The following is an 18,400-nucleotide window of genomic DNA, read 5'->3' as shown; positions in this document are numbered from 1 at the left end:
TAGCAGAAAGAAAGTTTGATGGAAACAAAATTTTGGCTTATGACACTTTTGCAGATACTGTGCGATATGAGCTTACATACATACATATTTTTGCTGCACGTAAGTACGCAATTGGCAGCTGAACACTGATAAGTGGCTGCTGCGTCTCTAGTCCCTTGCTTGAAATGATTTTGAATATTTGTTGTTGTTTTTCATGTTATTTAGAATGTGCAGCTATGTAGCAATCAAATAATTGCAAAATGCCAAGTAAAATGCCATAAAATAGTTGTAAAAATATTGTGAAATCTCTAGAAAAAGCTAAATGACATTCAACCAGCTCTGGACGCACGTACGGCGATTTTTTACAATAAAAATTACACGTAAAAGCAATTAAAATGCTTAAGTTAATCTTCTTTGTTTTTTGTTTTGGATCAAATTTAAATGGTTTACCTGTTATTTTCTTGTTTTCGTTTATAGTTGCAGAATTTGTGTAACTCACAGCATCTTCCGGCTATTTTAAAGCCACATAGGTATGTATGTATGTGCATGCATATGTAGGTATTCCACTGACCTGGTCAGTGGCCAGCCAGCCATTCACCGACTTTTCAGCAATTTAACATTACATATTTAATTACCATAACAAAAAAAATTCAAAACAAAAGCAAAAACAACAGCAGCCACACATTTCTAAACACAAATTGGTATTAATTAGTTTGTGGCTGAAATGAATGGTATTTCGTAATCGCTTTGGAAAACGCAAAAAAATGCAGCATAAAAGTAGCCGAAACAAAAAAAATATCAATGAAAATGAGAAAAACTTCAACAAGATAACAAAAGGATTGCGTTCATTTCAAACCGAATGGAACTATTACACAGTTTTATATAAAAGCATTTAGCAATAAAACTTTACGATGGAAATGAGAAAATAAAATGCTATACATACCTACATACATATTTACATACAATATATACGAATACGTTTAAAAAGTGATTCAAGGGAAAAAGCATACTTAAAATATTAAATAGTGAAGTAGTGAAAGAGGTCTGCCCATTGGTTGTTATACCAGCGCAAGAAAGCTGTTACGCTTTTTATTAAACGTTTAATGATGTAGCTTGAAAATGAGGCGTTAATTGCCAAATGGTTGCGCTCGAGCTTCCAGCGTGCGCTTTTTGTGAGCACTTTTGCCCATTCAAAAACCTATTCATCAGCCCAATTCCCAGATCATTGCTGCAATAGATACGTATATTTGTATATGCAAAACATTTACATGCACAAATATATTTTTTGCATGTGTGTTTATACAAGAGCGACTCGAGTAGTGCTCCTCTCGACCGGTTGAACTTCTCGATTTACGCAGCTACTGAGTAATATTATATAAGAAAAAACTACTTTCAGTTCAGATTTTAATTTAATATATCTCAAGGTGCTCAATGAGCATGGAACTGTTTTTCTTCGACAACTGTAGAACAACAAAAACAATAGAAATGTACTGTAATGTATGAAAGCTGAGCAGCTATGACAACTACATTGTGTAAAATAAGTACCCGGAATTTAAAAAAAAAACACATTTTTTCATATTATTCATCATTATTTGTTGGATCGCCTTCAAAATAGGCTCCTTTTGAGCCGATACAAATATTCCAACGAACAACCCAGTCATCCATGGCCCGCTGGTAGGCCGGCGCCGGGATGGCCTTCAGCTCCTTTAGCGAATTTTTTTTAATGTCTTCAATCGACTCAAAACGCCTTCCCCGAAGACGATTGCTGACTGGTTTGCATATCGTACTCGTAGACCCATGTCTCATCACCAGTTATTATGCGTTTCATGAACGTAGGGTCCGTATTAGCTCGGGAAACCATGTCTTCAGAGACCTCCTTCCGATGCTCTTTTTGCAAAAAATTGAGCTCTTTCGGAACAAGCCGAGCGGCGACGCGGCGCATGCCCAACACACCAGTCAAAATGTTCTGAGCGGTCATGTGAGAGATGTTAAGCTCACGACCGATCTCTCTGGTACTCAAACGACGATTTTCAAATATAATTTTCTTAATTTCTTCGACGTTTTCGTCGGTCGTAACGATCGATGGTCGTCCGGAGCGAGGCAAATCTTCTACCACTTCACGGCCCTCTTTGAACGTCTTGTACCACTCGTAGGTTTGTGTTTTGGATAAACACGAGTCACCATAGGCTTCCCGCAACATATTTAATGTATTGGCACACGTAATTTTGTTCGCAACGCAAAATTTAATGCAAACCCTCTGCTCCACAAGTTTATCCATAGTAAAATTCGCCAAGTAAACAAAAGATCAACTCACTTTGACTGCAGAATAAAACACACTAAGTAATAGATCCCGTTCTAATAAGGCTTGTGCATTCAAGGACATGTGTACCAACATGAAAAAACCAAATTTGAAGTGTCAGGTATTCCCGGGAGAGTTTAAATTATAAATTCCGGGTACTTATTTTACACAATGTATGTTTCACGCGCTTGAAGCGCTTTAAAGTTTCGAATAGCGCAGTGTTCTGTTTGACATTGCAATAGTTTTGATCGTTATGCAAGTAGACGTTCGTTAACACCAAAAAATTGCCAATAACCGAAAATTGAGAGAGCAAAGTGATGGTTCGATGTGAGGGAGCCGATTAGTTTAACACTGTACTATTGATCGGCAATTTTAGGCTGTATCTATCTAATGTCACCGGCTATTATTTCGTAATTCAAAATGGAGGTGAAACAATATAAATTTATTTATACATAATGAATTGAAATGAAATTTTGGATATATTTCTAATAGAACTTTTAATTGCAATAGCTAATGCACGTGCATGAGTTACCTCGTGATCCGTCAACAAAATGTGTAGCTAAAAATATTTTCGCCAACAAGAATTATCCATCACGAAAACATATGATTTACCGTGTACTTTTTGACTCCGGGACTATGCAGTTTGCGACTTATAATCAAACATGCGCAACTTATCAACAGAAACTGTGAGTTTACATATAGGGTTTTTCAGTAAGAGCGCTTCAACTTTTGAACTTTTTTGAATAAAACACCAACGGTTTGACTTTTTTAACTAATTTTTTTTGGGTCAGTTTTCTAGATAAGTGACGCGCCAATTCGATCACCTGACAAAACGGCACTAACGTCATCTCTCAGAATTGCTTCAAGATTCGCTTATGACGCTTTTCCAGATAAAAATATATAAACTCTGTAGTTGATTTTTGCTTTTAACGGCAAAACTCCGAATTTGAGTTAATTTTGAGTTGTGTCGCTTTTCTCGAAAACCATCGATATGTACAAGTATAATATGTATGTAAATGAATTTTATAAGTGTTTATAAATTAATATCCATAACTATTTCAAGAGGGTACTTGCTTTACAGAAAATACAATAATGAATCGTATCCAAACAAAAGAAAACTTAAGGAGTTACGGGTAGTGAGAATTTTCAAAACATTGGATTTTTGTTTGCCTTTTCTTAGAGTAATATCTTAAAAATATTGTGTGAAAATTTGAAGTGAATCCGACAAATGCTTTTCGAGTTATTCAACATTTAACAAAGGGCGTTCGGGCGCTTCGGAGCGTTCGAGAGTAAGTAGCTAGCAGCAGCTGCACGTATGAAAGTGGCAGATAAGGGCGCTAACGATAACTCTTGAGAAGGTAGAATGCTACGTGGGCAAAAGCAAATCGATATTTTGGAAGCTGCTATGTCTATTATATGGCCCACACAGTGCAAGTAATTAAATAACTCGTATAACTCTACATAAATCGAGAGCAAAACTTTAAATGCGTTTTTCTCAAAACTATGTTTTTTGAACTGGTGATCACTGTAACTTAAAAACCGCTTGGTAGATTTCAATAAAATTTATACTGCTTTTGAAAAACATAAAAACTCGTGCCTGATCGAAAGATTTTTTTTTTAATTTCGTTTTTTTTTTTAAACTTAATTAATTAATAGGAGAAACGGGCTCCACACAAACAGCGATAACTTTTACAATTATTATTATTATTTTTTAATTTTGCTAAAGTCAAGTCGAAACATGATGTATTAATGCTATGTTTTTATTTTTGTAAAATAAAGCAATTGACTAGCGAAAAAAAATTATTGAAAATCATAATTTTTTCGGGCCTCTGACTACCCCTAACCCATTAAGAGTTTTTCAGAAGTAACGCCTAGACGTCAGTAGAGAATAATTTTTAGACAGTAACTTTTTTATGTCATTTTTAACATACTCGTATATGAAATCAAGTAGACACATGTACAATTTTGCACGATAGAGTTGCAGTTTTAAGTCGATTCCGAACGGTAGATGTTTTATTATATGGAGCTTTTTCAAGGCAGAAATACCCGCAGGCTTGTCATTGAAAACTGTGGGGCAGCCGCTGTTAGAAAAAGTTTTCTATCATTTAGTGTCTCATGCACAGCGATACGAATCTACGTATTTCCGAATGGTAGTCACCCACCAACCTATTCGACTATGGTGGCCACCAACGCGTTAAACTTATTAAAACTTGTTATGAAAATGGTCGATCTTTATGGAAATATGAAAATGGTGGAATTTTTTTTTTGTATAAATAATCTTTCGAATGAGTTGACAATTTAAAGGTTGGCGAAGAAATGACTGAAACTGGTTCTATCGAGGATAGAAAAAGGAATTAAAAGACGTTCTGTTGAAAATAGCATTCTGCTGGTGTAGCGCAAAGGGTTGCTGAACAACTTTCATATCGATATCTCGACGTTCTCAATACTTAGGCATTCATGAATCGACTGTTTAACGGAATTTACATGAGATTAACATTTGCAACTTACAAAATTCAAATAACGCAAAAATTAAAGCCATCATTATCAACGCAGAAATTTCGTGAATTGGTTCTTTGAACGTGATGCTGGTTTTTCACTCAAAATCATCTTTAGTGATGGAGCTTATTTAACAATGGATGGATTTTCTAACAAAAAAATGCCACATTTGGGGAGAACCCTCGAATAATTTCAGAAAAATCATTACATCCACTAAGAAGTACTGTTTGATATGGACTAGTGAAATAATTAAATTCAATTAGTGGAATAATTATATTAAAAATTAGGAGGCAATGATCCACTCCGGACTGTAATGCCAATATGATGATGATGGAATAATTAAACCATTTTTTCCGAAGCTGAAATGGTCAACGCTATAGACAACTGATTGAAGATTTTTTGTGGCCTGAGCTTGACGGAATAGACATAGTTTATCTTTATTTTCACCAGGATAGAGACACAAGACACACGGCACAGGAAAACATGACATTGTTGCGACATAATTTTCCCAGTCAAATAATTTCACGTGATGGTGACATAAACTGACCGACTAGACTACTTTTTGAAAAGTAAAATCTATATGAATAATATAAAATTTCGAAGCGAAATGATAAATGATGATGTTGACTTTTCCCATATAATTGGTAAGAGCCGTATTTTGAATAAAAGCAGTGAAACCTGAAAGAATCTAAATTTTTACTTGTTGTATTTAAACCAGCATCTTGTCGCGCCTTTTGAAAAACCCTTTATAAACAAACTATAAACACAAAAAACTGATTAGTCTTCTTCTACAGGGTGATTCAATAAGGTCCCAGACTTTAATTTACGAGTAAAACATAACAAAGTTTGTCAAAATAATTTTTTTTTATTTTATCATGTTTTTTAGCCCATAGCAGGGGTTGGAAAGAAGCGGCTCCTTGGATGTGAAGCTCTGGATCTTTAGTTCCATACACAAATATAATTTATTTTACCAAAACAAAAAAAATTAAAGACCGTAATTTTACCATCGTCAGTTTAAAGAATTCTTAAACGAAATGGAGACTCAATACTCCGACATCCGTCTTCACAATAAAAGTAAGTGGTTGAAACGTTTTGCGTTGTGCATGAATGAAATAAATACTGGGTTGCCCATATTCGACGGACCCATCTGGCAACCCTGTATCTTTTGACAGAGACGTCAGATAGCTTAATGACATACCGTGTTGGAAGCGTCAGTCCAAGCAAATTTTTACCATGGAACAGTACACGCCATGCGAACGCTCCCAAATTGTTGAAATTTACATTCAACAAAAGAAGTCAGAAGAAGAAGAAAGAGCGTTATCGCGATATGATAACCCCTTTTGTAATGCCAATTATTCGTCGAAAGCGTATGAGGCAGTTCTGGTTTCAACAAGACGGCGCTCCACCACACACAGCTCGTCGTTTGATGTCGAAAAATGACGATTTTGACTGGCCACCGAGTTCGCCCGAATTAACGCCACCTGACTTCTTCTTGTGGGGATATTTAAAACCAATGGTTTATATTAATAAGCCAAAGACCATTGAAGAGCTCAAGAACAACATTTGAAGAAATAGCCGCTATTCTTGCCGAAATGTTAGCTAAAACTATGGAAAAACTGCAAAACGGGCACAATACGCCGTACAGGCTCAAGGCGGCCATTTGAGAGATATCATATTCAAAAAGTAATGTCAACAAATCTACTTGAACCAAGTAAAATGATTATTATCGTCAACATCAAAAAAATTCTGTTTTTTTTTTATCTAAAAAAAACACATGGGTCCGTCGAATATGGGCAACCCGTACATTTCTAAATGAAAAAGGTATTAATCGCCCTGAATTAGAATACGACAAATGGTTGCAAAATTTTTACTTTATGAGATTAAATGAGTTGATTCTAAAACTGCAATGAAAGGGAACCCCAGTTTTGAAGGAAAATTATTTCCTTTTACAGAAGAGGTTCAGAGGGGTAAATTACGCGATAAAATCAGCGCAACTGTAATTACTTCAGCATAGTTATAAAAAAATGAAAGATGGATTTGCTGACAAATTTAAGCAATTCAAATCTAATAAAACCACCCTAGTATTAATTGTAAGTCCGCTCAATATAAATAGTAACAAAATCCACATTGAACCATTGGGAATTGATACGAGATCTCTAGAAATGCAATTGATCGATTTAAAAAGTAAATCTTTGAGGAGTGGAAAATTTACAAATTTGAAAAGCAAATTGAAAGAGTTTGAGGTGCAGAAATTTATGTAAGTAACACAACAATAGCAGGCAGCTTTAAAAGAAATGACGGGAGTTAAGGCACATGGAATAGTCTTCAAGATTGCTGTGGGGTGAAGAAGTTGGCATTTGGATCTTCGGATCGGCATATTCGTGCGAGCAAACGTTCTCTTACTTGAATATAATTAAAAGTAAATTAAGGAAAAACAAAGGAAACTTTAGAGTCGTGTTTGGAACTTAAAACAACATGTTATGAATCAAATTTATCCAAACTTTCTAAAACCATGCAAAGCCAATGCTCCCATGGAATTTGTTTGCTCAGATATTTGTTATTGAAGTACTCTTTAGTGTTGTAAGTAAATGTGTAATTATTTTAATTGTTTACTTAAGTAATAAGAAATTATCTAATAATGTCATATAAAATATGTTATCTTATTTGTTGTGAAAAACCCCACTTACATAAATATATTATTTTTTTGTATCAAAAAAACTTTATTCATACGAGTACTATAAATACACACATTTTTTGGGGCTCTTTAAAAACTTCGAAACTTTGTAAATCGTAATTTTTGACTTTTCCGACTCAAAAGGTTGCCGACCCCTGGCCTATGGCATTTATGAATGAAACACAATACACGTTAAGTGACCACTACGACTCGTCTGACAACACAGGATGCCCATATCAAAATTGTCCATGATTTTTGGCATAGTTCTGGCTGTATATTGTTTGTTGTGCGTATGATTTCGTTCTCCAGTTCTGCAATCATCTCGGGAGTATTCAATGGTGCCAAGTATCAGTGGCCACTAAAATTCGTTGTCGTATCTAATAATATACGTCTTGGTAAATTCGTTGCACCGTCCTGTTGAAATCACATAAGTACAGTCCGATGACTTCGTCAGCTTAAAAACCACATCAAATAGCAACTCGTTTTGGGTTCATTATTTTTTCTTAAATGACATGTGGATTTTCACTAAATCAAATTCTTGTTTACGTATCCATTTAAATAAAAAATGCCTCATCACTCAATGCGCAATGCATGAAATGCGCTTCTTGCAGCACAACCATTTTCATAAGAGTTTGGGGATTACGTTTACGAGTTGTTCAACTGAGTATCGCGCCATGACTAAGTTTGCCAAAGCCTGTAGTACCAATTGCTCAAATAAATAATTGCTATCAAAGATTTGCATCACCTTTGAATCATCTCATATCTGCACTTCAGTTCTTTAACAATTTGATATTTTCGCTTTTGAGAGAGGACACTTTCTTATGCTCTCGATTTTTATTGCTGGCTGTTGATGAAGGCTTGAAACTGTAGGTCCCTCCATTTGTGGAACAGCATCAAAACGCAGACCACAAATAGGAGGAGGAGCTCGGCAAACACCCAAAAAGGGTGTACCCGCCAATTATAAATATATATATATATATATATATATATATATATATATATATGTATATATTATTCTAGAATTGTTCCTCGTCTCTTGAAAGCTTGCGCAAAGCTGAAAGTGTCCGTGTTTTTGTCGATATAAATATAATTCACGCTCCCAAAATTTTCGTCGTCAGAGTGATTGGCGGTTGATATTGTACATTTTTACTATTAACGTCAGGATTCAAAAATGTATTATCCAATGTGAAATATTGCTAACTTTTCTGTTTTCTTAGGAATCATCTGATGTTATGACAACGTTCAAAGCGCCCATTTGGCCATACAAGTTTTCAAAACCAAGCAAAGCCAGCTTGCATTAGGCCAGCACTTTTACTTTTATCTGCAATTTACAAATATTATATTTACAACACATCGCTTAATTGGGAAATGAGAACAATAAAAAAGAAACGAACGATAAAATAAGAGCAAAAAGAGAAAGAGGAAAAATATTGTCTGTGGACAAAACTTCACACGAAAGGGTTGAAAGCCATTTAGTTTAAGTTTTTCTTTACTGCCTCACTATGCTTTATGCTTTCAAATATCAATATGCTTGCCATAAGCTTTTAATTTGCTTCCTTATTACCTGTGCATGAGGTCGTATTAGTGTAGCTAAGTCCCGTTGTGAGTCGTAGCCGATTTTTGTCTATCATTCATTCATTAGAGAAAGGCTTTAGCGGCTTGACCTATATTTTACGCTCGTAAAAATATTAATTAATTCATTTTTATAACACATCACATTTGTTCAGCACAGGGAGGTTTTACTTTTGCTACACACGATTTTTAATTTATTGAGCTTCAATGCTCCAAAAACTTTGTTTGATAGCCAAGAATAGTTATTCTGTCACTAATGGGTAATTATATGTATGTATACATCTACAAGTATAGTACAAGGTGGCGAAAAATTAATCACCCTATCGGAAAATTTATAATTTTTGCAAATGGCAATCATGTTTGACACTTATAAACTAGACAGCTGCAATATACAAATCGATATATATACTCGTACTTATATATATGTAGATATGTTTATATTCTCCAATTTGTGGTGTTAATCTTGATGTTGCTCCATTAATGTTGATGTTGCTCATTTTGTTACTTCAAGCCCACAGCGAGTTTCGAATGTCGAATCAAATCCAGAAATAATCACATAGATTACCAACGCACCGCTCAGCCCATTAGTGCACACTAAAATAGAACTAAGGAATACCTTTCATAACCTTGGCGAGAATTATATATTTGAAGGCAAACTAATGAAACTATAGTCCAATTTGTGGATATTTACCATTCTTTGGTAATGAAAAACGGAAAAAAATGCAAAAGAATGCAGTTGCTGGGGTGTCGCGTGGTGAATTTTGCGCGGCATCAATGACGCAGCGCTAACCCTGCACAACTTAACCAAAAAGTTAATATCGGAAGAACAAAATGGTTCTAAAGCCCATAAATTTGGTTTTTGAGTGAAACGTGAAACTTTGATGAGTGTCGTCGTTGTGCAGAGGGAAACCCAAAATCGGCGTGAAGTAACTAAGAATTATTTCAAAAAGTTTTTCCACTTTTTTTAATAAAAAGTCTTTTAATTTATAAAAAAGAAATATTTAGTAATCTGAAATCGGAGAATGTTTTCCAAAATATTAATTTAATGAAAACGGTTCATAAAAAGCTCAATGTAGTGTTATAACACTTAGAATTTTTAAAAATGTATTATAGTACCTAAGTTTCTAAAAGTATACCAGCCAATCTTATAATTATTACCAAACTACCCCCATATATGAAAGTTACATCATCTAGATGAGCACATCGTCATCTAATGAGAGCGACTCTTTGAAAAAAGAATGTGTACGGACCTTTCCCAAGGATGTTAGATTTATCAGGTTTGGCCAATAACTGGTGAAAAAGAAAATTGTAGGAGGAACTTCGGCTGTCACGTCACAGGGGATGCGCCAGCCGAATTCTGCACGATCATTTCACATTTATTCACACATTCCACCAATCAGTCGTTGTTCAGATAACAACGAAGTAAATGAGCGAAGACTGAGTTTTTTATGCCTTAACGCCTGCCATTTCACACGTATTCACACACTCGTTCAAACAGTCATTGTTCAAACGACAACGAAGTGTCATTGGTTGATATTTTTTTATAATCACCAACACAATCTTAGTGTTTTTTGTAATCACGCCCTAAGTGACGCCAGCCCTTCAGTTCATTCTATTAAATTCGCTCAGAACCGAATAATGCACTTCTAAAGAGCTTACCTTTAATATCTTTTCACCATTATCACTAACACTATCTTATCGCTAGCCGAAATCTGCCCGATAATTTCATACTCTCGATAATTTCACACACGTCACTTAGTCGTTATTCAGACGGCAACAAAGCGACATTGTGTTAATTTTTTTCGTACATCACTCACACATTCTTAGATTTTTCGTAAACAAGTCGATTCATTACCCCTGCTACGTCAGCCCATCAGCTGAATCTGTCAAGTTCGCTGAGAGATGGCTAACAGTATGATATTGGTCACACCATTAAAAATCTTTTCACAATGGGCATATCCTCATCCAGCTTCGGCTCGCACTGGGAGAGTTTACTGAGCTTGCAATGGATGTTCCAAGTAGTAACCAGTGAGAGTTGGGGATTCGCTTTGTATAAATTAAAATAGTTTGTTTGATGTTCTTTTGATCGGATGATAAATTATTTGGCATGCCTTTGTCGTTGACTGTCTGTCCAGTCGCAGTTAAAGTTCTCTCCCCTATACGATAGACAGTCCATCTCATCATTGCTGTTATGCCATATCTAGTCTCGTTAAGAATAGTGAACTATTCTTCCACCAGCTTTTATACACTTATGTGATACGTCCCTACCTCTTCGAAATAATTCTTTATTACCAATAATAATTATATCTATCATAAATCTTCGCTGAAAGGATTGCGGAAGAGTACATATCGTTATCGATTTTTTCGAATTCGTCCAATTTCACCAGCTCAATTTTTTTTATCTTCAAGCTTTGAGGCACTGGACTGCCAGGTATGGCATATGGATTTACTGACCTTCAGAAAGTTCTATATACACTGCATAGATACCTAAAATTCTTGAGATTTAAATTGGCAGGTGCGATTATAGGTTGGATCCCTAAGCTGGCATTATTATTAATATCATTAGGTATGTTCATGAAGCAAATAGTTTGTAATAATTGTTACAAATTATCACGTTTTGGAGTTCATGTACCCAAACAAATTGGAAAGTAGGGGAAAGTGAGAGAGCAAAATTACATTTCATTTTGAAGGGAAGTTGCCAGTTTATACTGTATACATTTTTACTTGTAATAATTTGTAAGTGAGAAAAACAGCTGATCGCAAAGTAAAAATGAATTAAAATTTGCGAATTGGAATGTTCTTCATCTGACAGCGATGATGATATGAAACAAACTATTGCGAACAAAATGAAATCATATGGTTCCGAAGCTCGTTATTTTGCATTTTATTTGCTTTATTTTTTTTTTATTTAATACGACCTCAAGTGAACATTTTTTTTTATTTTTTGTAATTTTTCCTGTCAGCAATTCAACCAGCTGTTCGTAAAACTTGCAAATGGTTACGTTGTAGTTTTTAGTTTTATACAATATATTATATATTTTTTTCTTTGAGAGAGAATTCTTTTAATTCTTTAATTTAAGTTACTGGAAGTTACTGGATAATTTTTACATGAACAGACCTATTTTCTTTCACTGACTTGCACATAAAACTATTCCAAATTGACAACCATCAACAATGTTGTTTGCTGTAGTGTTTCAAACTGTACGGGCAATGTATCCTTGTATGCAATATTAATTTAAAAATTCAAACGGCTTTTTCAAACAATTACTAGGGTTGCCTTTTAACAGAGTCGCTTTTGCAATACTATGAATGAGGAGCTGTAAGACGATATTTTTAGCGAAAAGTTTTGTATTCTTAGCATAAACTTATTGTAAATTTTATTGTTCTTTTTTCAGTGAGTTGAAAAATATACTTCGCCCAAAGGATGAAAATTTCCGTGCGCTGATTTAATATGATTTTGGAGACAGGAGTGCATTGATCTACTAACTTCGACTTTTGGCGTTCGACTTAACCACTGTGAAACGCTGGTACAACGAATTTCAACGAATCTTACGGGAAACAAAACAGCAGTCGGCAGCTTAACCCAACAAAAGTTGTTCGCGGAGAAAGCCCGTCAAAACAAATGGTCGCCTTTTTTCGAAAAATCTGCCGATGTCGCAACTATATCACTAGAGAAACTTAAAACAGTAAATTCTGAATGGTACACAACCACATGTTTGCCAGAAGGAAAACCGCCGAAGACGAATCATCCTTCACCAAGATAATGCGAGCTCTAACGTATCGGCGCACACAAGAGAGTTTTTGAGCACTAAAAAAATCGAATTAATGGGTCATCCGCCTTACAGCCCTGATTTGGAAATTAATGATTTTTGATTTGTTTTTGTTCTCGAACATCAAAGATAAAATGCGAGGTCAACTTTTTCCAAAAAAAGAAATATTTAGAAGTTTTTGAAGCCTTTAAACAATTCGTTTTCGAAAGTATTCACTTCTGAGTGACAAAAATGCTTTAAAAATTGGTTTAAGCGAAAGCATAAGTGTTTTTACTTCCAAGGAGCTTCGTGTGAAAAACAATAAATCCATTTTCATTATTATTTTACTGTGTTTTCATTATTGGGCGCAAAATTTAAAATGCAACCTTCGTATTAGTGAAACGCTAAAAATAAAAAAAAATGTATATAAATTTAAATACAAAATTATGAGTCTTTGGAGGGTAAATATTTTATAGAATTGTCTTACTTTGAAAAATATTCAGTAAACCTTTTCACAAATATTTTTGGTTGAAATTTGGACAGCAGTCCCTCTCCGCCGTATTTGTATAGCCAGGCCAAGTCAGGGCAAGACGGACAGCCCGTCAACTCTTCCCTTTCAATCGTCACGTCCTCCCTTTATTAGGTTATTAAATTGACTCTAAATCAATGCACAAAACTCAGTGACACTTTCTACTTCGTCACTGTTGATTCATTTTATTTTGGAAATGGTCGCTTGGTCACGCTGAGTTATCTTACAATTATAACACCGTTAACATGCAGAAATTTTCCTATATTGTTGTTTATTTGCTTTCTTTCTTTCGTTTGAATAGAAGATGCAAGACAAATTCAGTCGAATAGCCAAAAAATACGCATACTTCCGCAAGAAAGTTGAAAAGAGGTTGAAAAATCAGTGACTCAACGGTATTAAACGTGGGGCAATATTTGTGAGTACGCAAAACAAGCCAAGCGCTGAAATCAAGATATCGCAATTAAAGTTTTAATGTGATGTTGTTGTTTTTGTATTGCACTGAACTTTCACTTGATTTGCAAATATCAACAGAAAGCGACGAAAAGGAAATGTAGTAGACGCTATGAAGGAAGAAGAAGAAAAAATTAAGAAATGTCATCTGCCCTCCGGTGCACTATATGAAACAGGCATTTAAGAAGACAATGAGACAGGGTGGCAATGCCAAAAAGAATGCAGAAAGCTCAGCCAGTTACGTATAAGCAGCAGCGTCATCAAAGCGCTTTTTGCCCAGTGACAAGTTCATCAACTTCTTTATGATCGGCTGACGTAGAAACTTTAACAAAAATTACGTGACAGAACAGTTAAAATTATGAGCCTTTTTTGTTATAAAAATTGTAAGTTTTTTGCTGTTGCAATCAAATACTTGTTTTAGAAAGCAAGAAAGAAATGGTATCTAACCAGTTTTCTTACCGTCAATTGTTATACAATCTCTTTATTTCTTACTTCTTTTCTTTATTTAAATAAATACTAAAATCAGCCACTTATGAAAATGTAAAAAGCCAAGAAGTAACAATTTGCTAGTTCATTGCTTAAGTTTCCAGTTTCATAGCCCATTCGCTATTAACTAACTACGACTAGGTTTGGCATTTTCCCTTTCGCCTAAAAGCTAGAAATGTATTGCATGCAAATTGCTTCAGCTTTATTGTGCACTTAAAAGTATGTTTGAAACAAATTTTCTGATTTATATATTTTTTTCTTCTTTTATTTTAGCTAATTCATATAATTTCACGATGAATTCAAGTATGTATTAATATACGAAATTACGTGAAAAAGTGAAATTATGCGCTCTCAGCAAATCGGCAAGAAGAAGAAAAGCAAATGGCCAAGCGAATGGCCGCAGAACCAAATACGCGTTGAGGCATAACGACAATAATAACAGTAGCGGCAGGAGCAATATGAACTGCATTGACAAGTACAACAACAACAACATTCTCTTTCCGCTGCAGTTTGTACTCGCCGCTTAGTTAGCATCCCTGACTGCTGAGTTTCACTTCATTGCATTGCATTCAAAAGCTGAACCAACGCGCACACATACGCTGAACATACTTATGCATGTAATGGGTGTTTTATTAGAGTTATAGAACTTTTTCCAAATAAAATTCAAAAGTAAAATCAATTAAATTGCTAATTTTTATTGACATGCAAATTTTATAGCACGCCAGGTTTGTTTTACACGTTCCCATTAATTTTATAACCGGTAAATTTTATTGCCGAAAGTTGTTACCACTTCATCTAACCGCAACTATGGCGCATTGGTAACGCTGTTCACAGCATGAAAAACACAATGGAATGTGGTAAAAATGTTGTTTCATGCAACATTAGAACAGAACGTCGAGCCGAGAAAACTTTGCTGCATATTTTAGGAGACACATTGCCACTTTTAATACAAAATCTATACGAAATGAGCTATGAGCGAAAATTAAAATTTTATATTTAACGCTTACAATTGACGCTCTATTTACGCTCAGTTCTCGTAAAGGTTAAATATTTATTTCTAAAAAGTAAACACATATTATCCGTTTTCTCTTTTTGATCACCTAAGGCGGCTGTAACTAACACATGGGTTGAAAAGTCCCGAAACTAACACATATATGACACTAGTTTTATTGCATTGACCTCTTTTAGTCAGTTAGTACGTGAGTTATTTTGCTAAGAGTGACGCTACTTTTGTTATTTTCAAAACAATTGATCAATATTTCGAAAGTATAGTATCTTAAGAATTACTGTGAAATTTTCATGCAGAAATTCCCAATATTATAGCTTCTACAGCCCATTAACTAGGTAGAGAGCGGTCCGCGCGTTCCTGTGCCTCAAACTTTAAACTCAATTATCTCAAAACTACTGTTTTTTCGTCCTAGTGTTGTAACAAAAAAACTGTTCAACCGAATCGTCTGAAATTTTAATATGTTGTTCACAACATCATTGGCTATCGCTCGTACTGGGTCATATTATTATTTCAATTATTTCGTATTTTATTTTCGTGTTAAATATGGCAAAAGATAAATCGTTCTACAAAAGTGGTATTGAAATGATAAAGCGGCGCTGGAATGAATGCGTTGTTCTTGATGGAATTTACGTTGATGAATAAATCTGATTTTGAACACACAAAAAAAACATATTTTCTTTGTTAGGACTTTTCATCATTTGGAAGTGCTTGGGCTCGAACCTCGGTGCTGGAAAAAATTTAATGAAAGAAAAAGTTTTGTCTAACAGCGGTCACCCCTCGGTAGGAAAGGGCAAACTCTGAGTGTATTTATGCTATGAAAAAGCTCCTTATAAAAAACCATCTGCCTTTCGGAGTCGGCTCAAAATTATAGGTGCCTCCATTTGTGGAAAATATTAGGATGCTCACCACAAATAGGAGGCCCATCACAAATAGGAGGAGGAGCTCAGCCAAATAAACGGGGCCAATTGTATACCTATTTATAATAATTGTTTGAGGAGGACGAAACATTTGCGGTGTTAAAGTTGCTAGAATTTTTATTTGCCGGCAAAAAGAAAAATCTACCGTTGCAGAATATACGTGTTGGTTTGGATTACTTCTACTTTTAGCAGATATCCGTATATCGTTGACATCATCTGCAGTTAAGTATAGACCAATGATTGTTCTCTCTGTGAGTACGTCAATTTAGTTTTAAGCCAGAGAATATAACTAGGCAATTATGTTAGATGTGACTTTGATAGAAATTTGATTCAACGCTCAGTCATTGGTCCAATGGTTTCAACTTCAGTTGGATTTTATACGAGTATTGGCCAATTTGTCCTATACTTAGTAATGAACAACAGAGATGCAGTTGAAGAGAACGGCTCCGACCGGGCAAATATGCTTACTTCCTTTTATAGCATTGGATGCACAGTTGCTATAATACTACGATACCGCCAATCGGCTCTCGGTGGATTTAACAAAATTAGAAGTTTAGCTGACGTAATTTTAGAGATTTGCTTACATTTATTTGCTTACAAACAATTTTTTTTCTTTTCTTTTCTACATATTGCACACCGGCATAAAAAAGAATCCACATTCAATCGCAAAGATCACACCATGTTTAGGGGTCACCTGAATTCGAATCAGAGTTACCACCTCATAATTTCTCATAACCTCCGATCGCGCAATTTTCTCTTCGAGCACATCGGGTAATGCCAATGCCAGAGGTACTACCAATTAAAAAAGGAAGTACATCGACTATCATACGCGTTTTTTTGTAATACAAGGTAATGAATTTGTAGTTAGGGAATCGCGGGACTTTGGGAAAGGGACTTTGCGGTTTGAGTGCATAGGTTTTAACAAAATCCTCAAACGCATTATTGTTTTGCCATAATTCAGTTTGTTTATGATTCATTAGTTATGAGGTTAGGGGACCATGCGATTATGGGATTTTGGATTTTAGGATATCAGGCAGCCCTCAGCTATGTTATATTTTGCAATAATGCGGATTACCTGTGGCTTATTTCCTTGATTATAGGTATGAGAATGTAAACAAAAAACAAAGGACTACAAGAAGCATGTCACTTCGGCATTCAAAACATCAAATCGTAAAATCAGCGGCTCTAGTGCTACCACTTTGAACACATACATCTTGGTTATAGGGTTATGAGTATTTATTTGGATTCATGGGTTTATTAGATTCAGATATCCTTCAGTTATATGTTTATGAAATTTGATTAATTAGATTTAATATTAAAGATTTGAATAGTAAGGTTATATGGTTAAAACTTCAGAATATCGGAAGATGCCGTTGCCAAAGTGCGTTCGACTGACCGCGGAATAGATTGGAAAGTGTCATATGGAAAGCGTAATAAGGCTTGCCGGAAATCTTGCTAAGGTTGATAGCTTTCTACTAATGTCGTACAGCAAGTCCACCACAACGACAATGTAGGCAACATACAATACATAACGGCTGATTTGTTTATATAATATATGGCAATGATTTCATTGTGGCACCGCTCTGCGTTTTGTAAGACCTGTCAGTCAAATGCGGTGCTCCTGGCGAGCCAATAAGTTTGGCGCATTGAATGAGAATTTTTAAAATTTGAAATTTTGCCAGAGATACCTCCATTGAAGATTATACAAGGTGGCGCAAAATTAATCACCCTTTCGGAAAATTTATAATTTTTCCAAAAGGCATCGTACGTCAATCATATTTGACATTTGTGAAGTGGACAGCTACAGTATACAAAAAGTCAAGCAATGGAGCACGTAATAGAAATTTCCAGCACTCAATATAATTTATTTTTATTTAATACAAAATTTATTCAAAAATAAAATTGGGAGACTAATTTTGCGCCACCTTGTATATTCAATAGGATCGTCAAAACTAAATTTTTTTCTTGATGTTACCCCTAAATGTTTTCGATGACCGAAAAAATTAGACGCTTTTTTTAATTACATTTTATTCAAAATTACCATTGGATTCACATGGGAAAAATTCAATTTTCTATAAATTTGGTATAAAGTTTTATTAAAGCTCCTCTTTAAATTTCCAACCACAAATGTTCAGAAAATGATACCCTATGCTTTAAAAATATAAAATATGTAAGTATAAATAAATATAGCAAAAATTACTTTTATTAATTTTTTAATGAAAATATTTGAAGGTGCTCTA

At 34.8% G+C, this 18,400-nt stretch overlaps 1 protein-coding gene across 2 annotated transcripts in view; it reads right to left on the bottom strand.

Annotated features, from left to right (window-relative positions):
- The window catches only part of LOC128858349 (protein kinase 4), a 124,300-nt gene that overhangs the window by 56,219 nt on the left and 49,681 nt on the right, over positions 1-18,400 (bottom strand). The window lies entirely within an intron of this gene.

The sequence above is a fragment of the Anastrepha ludens genome, chromosome 3, assembly GCF_028408465.1.
Source record: "Anastrepha ludens isolate Willacy chromosome 3, idAnaLude1.1, whole genome shotgun sequence".
Taxonomy (NCBI): Eukaryota; Metazoa; Arthropoda; class Insecta; order Diptera; family Tephritidae; genus Anastrepha; species Anastrepha ludens.
The sequence above is the reverse complement of the archived record's forward strand: the minus strand, read 5'-3'. Positions and strand labels throughout refer to the sequence as shown.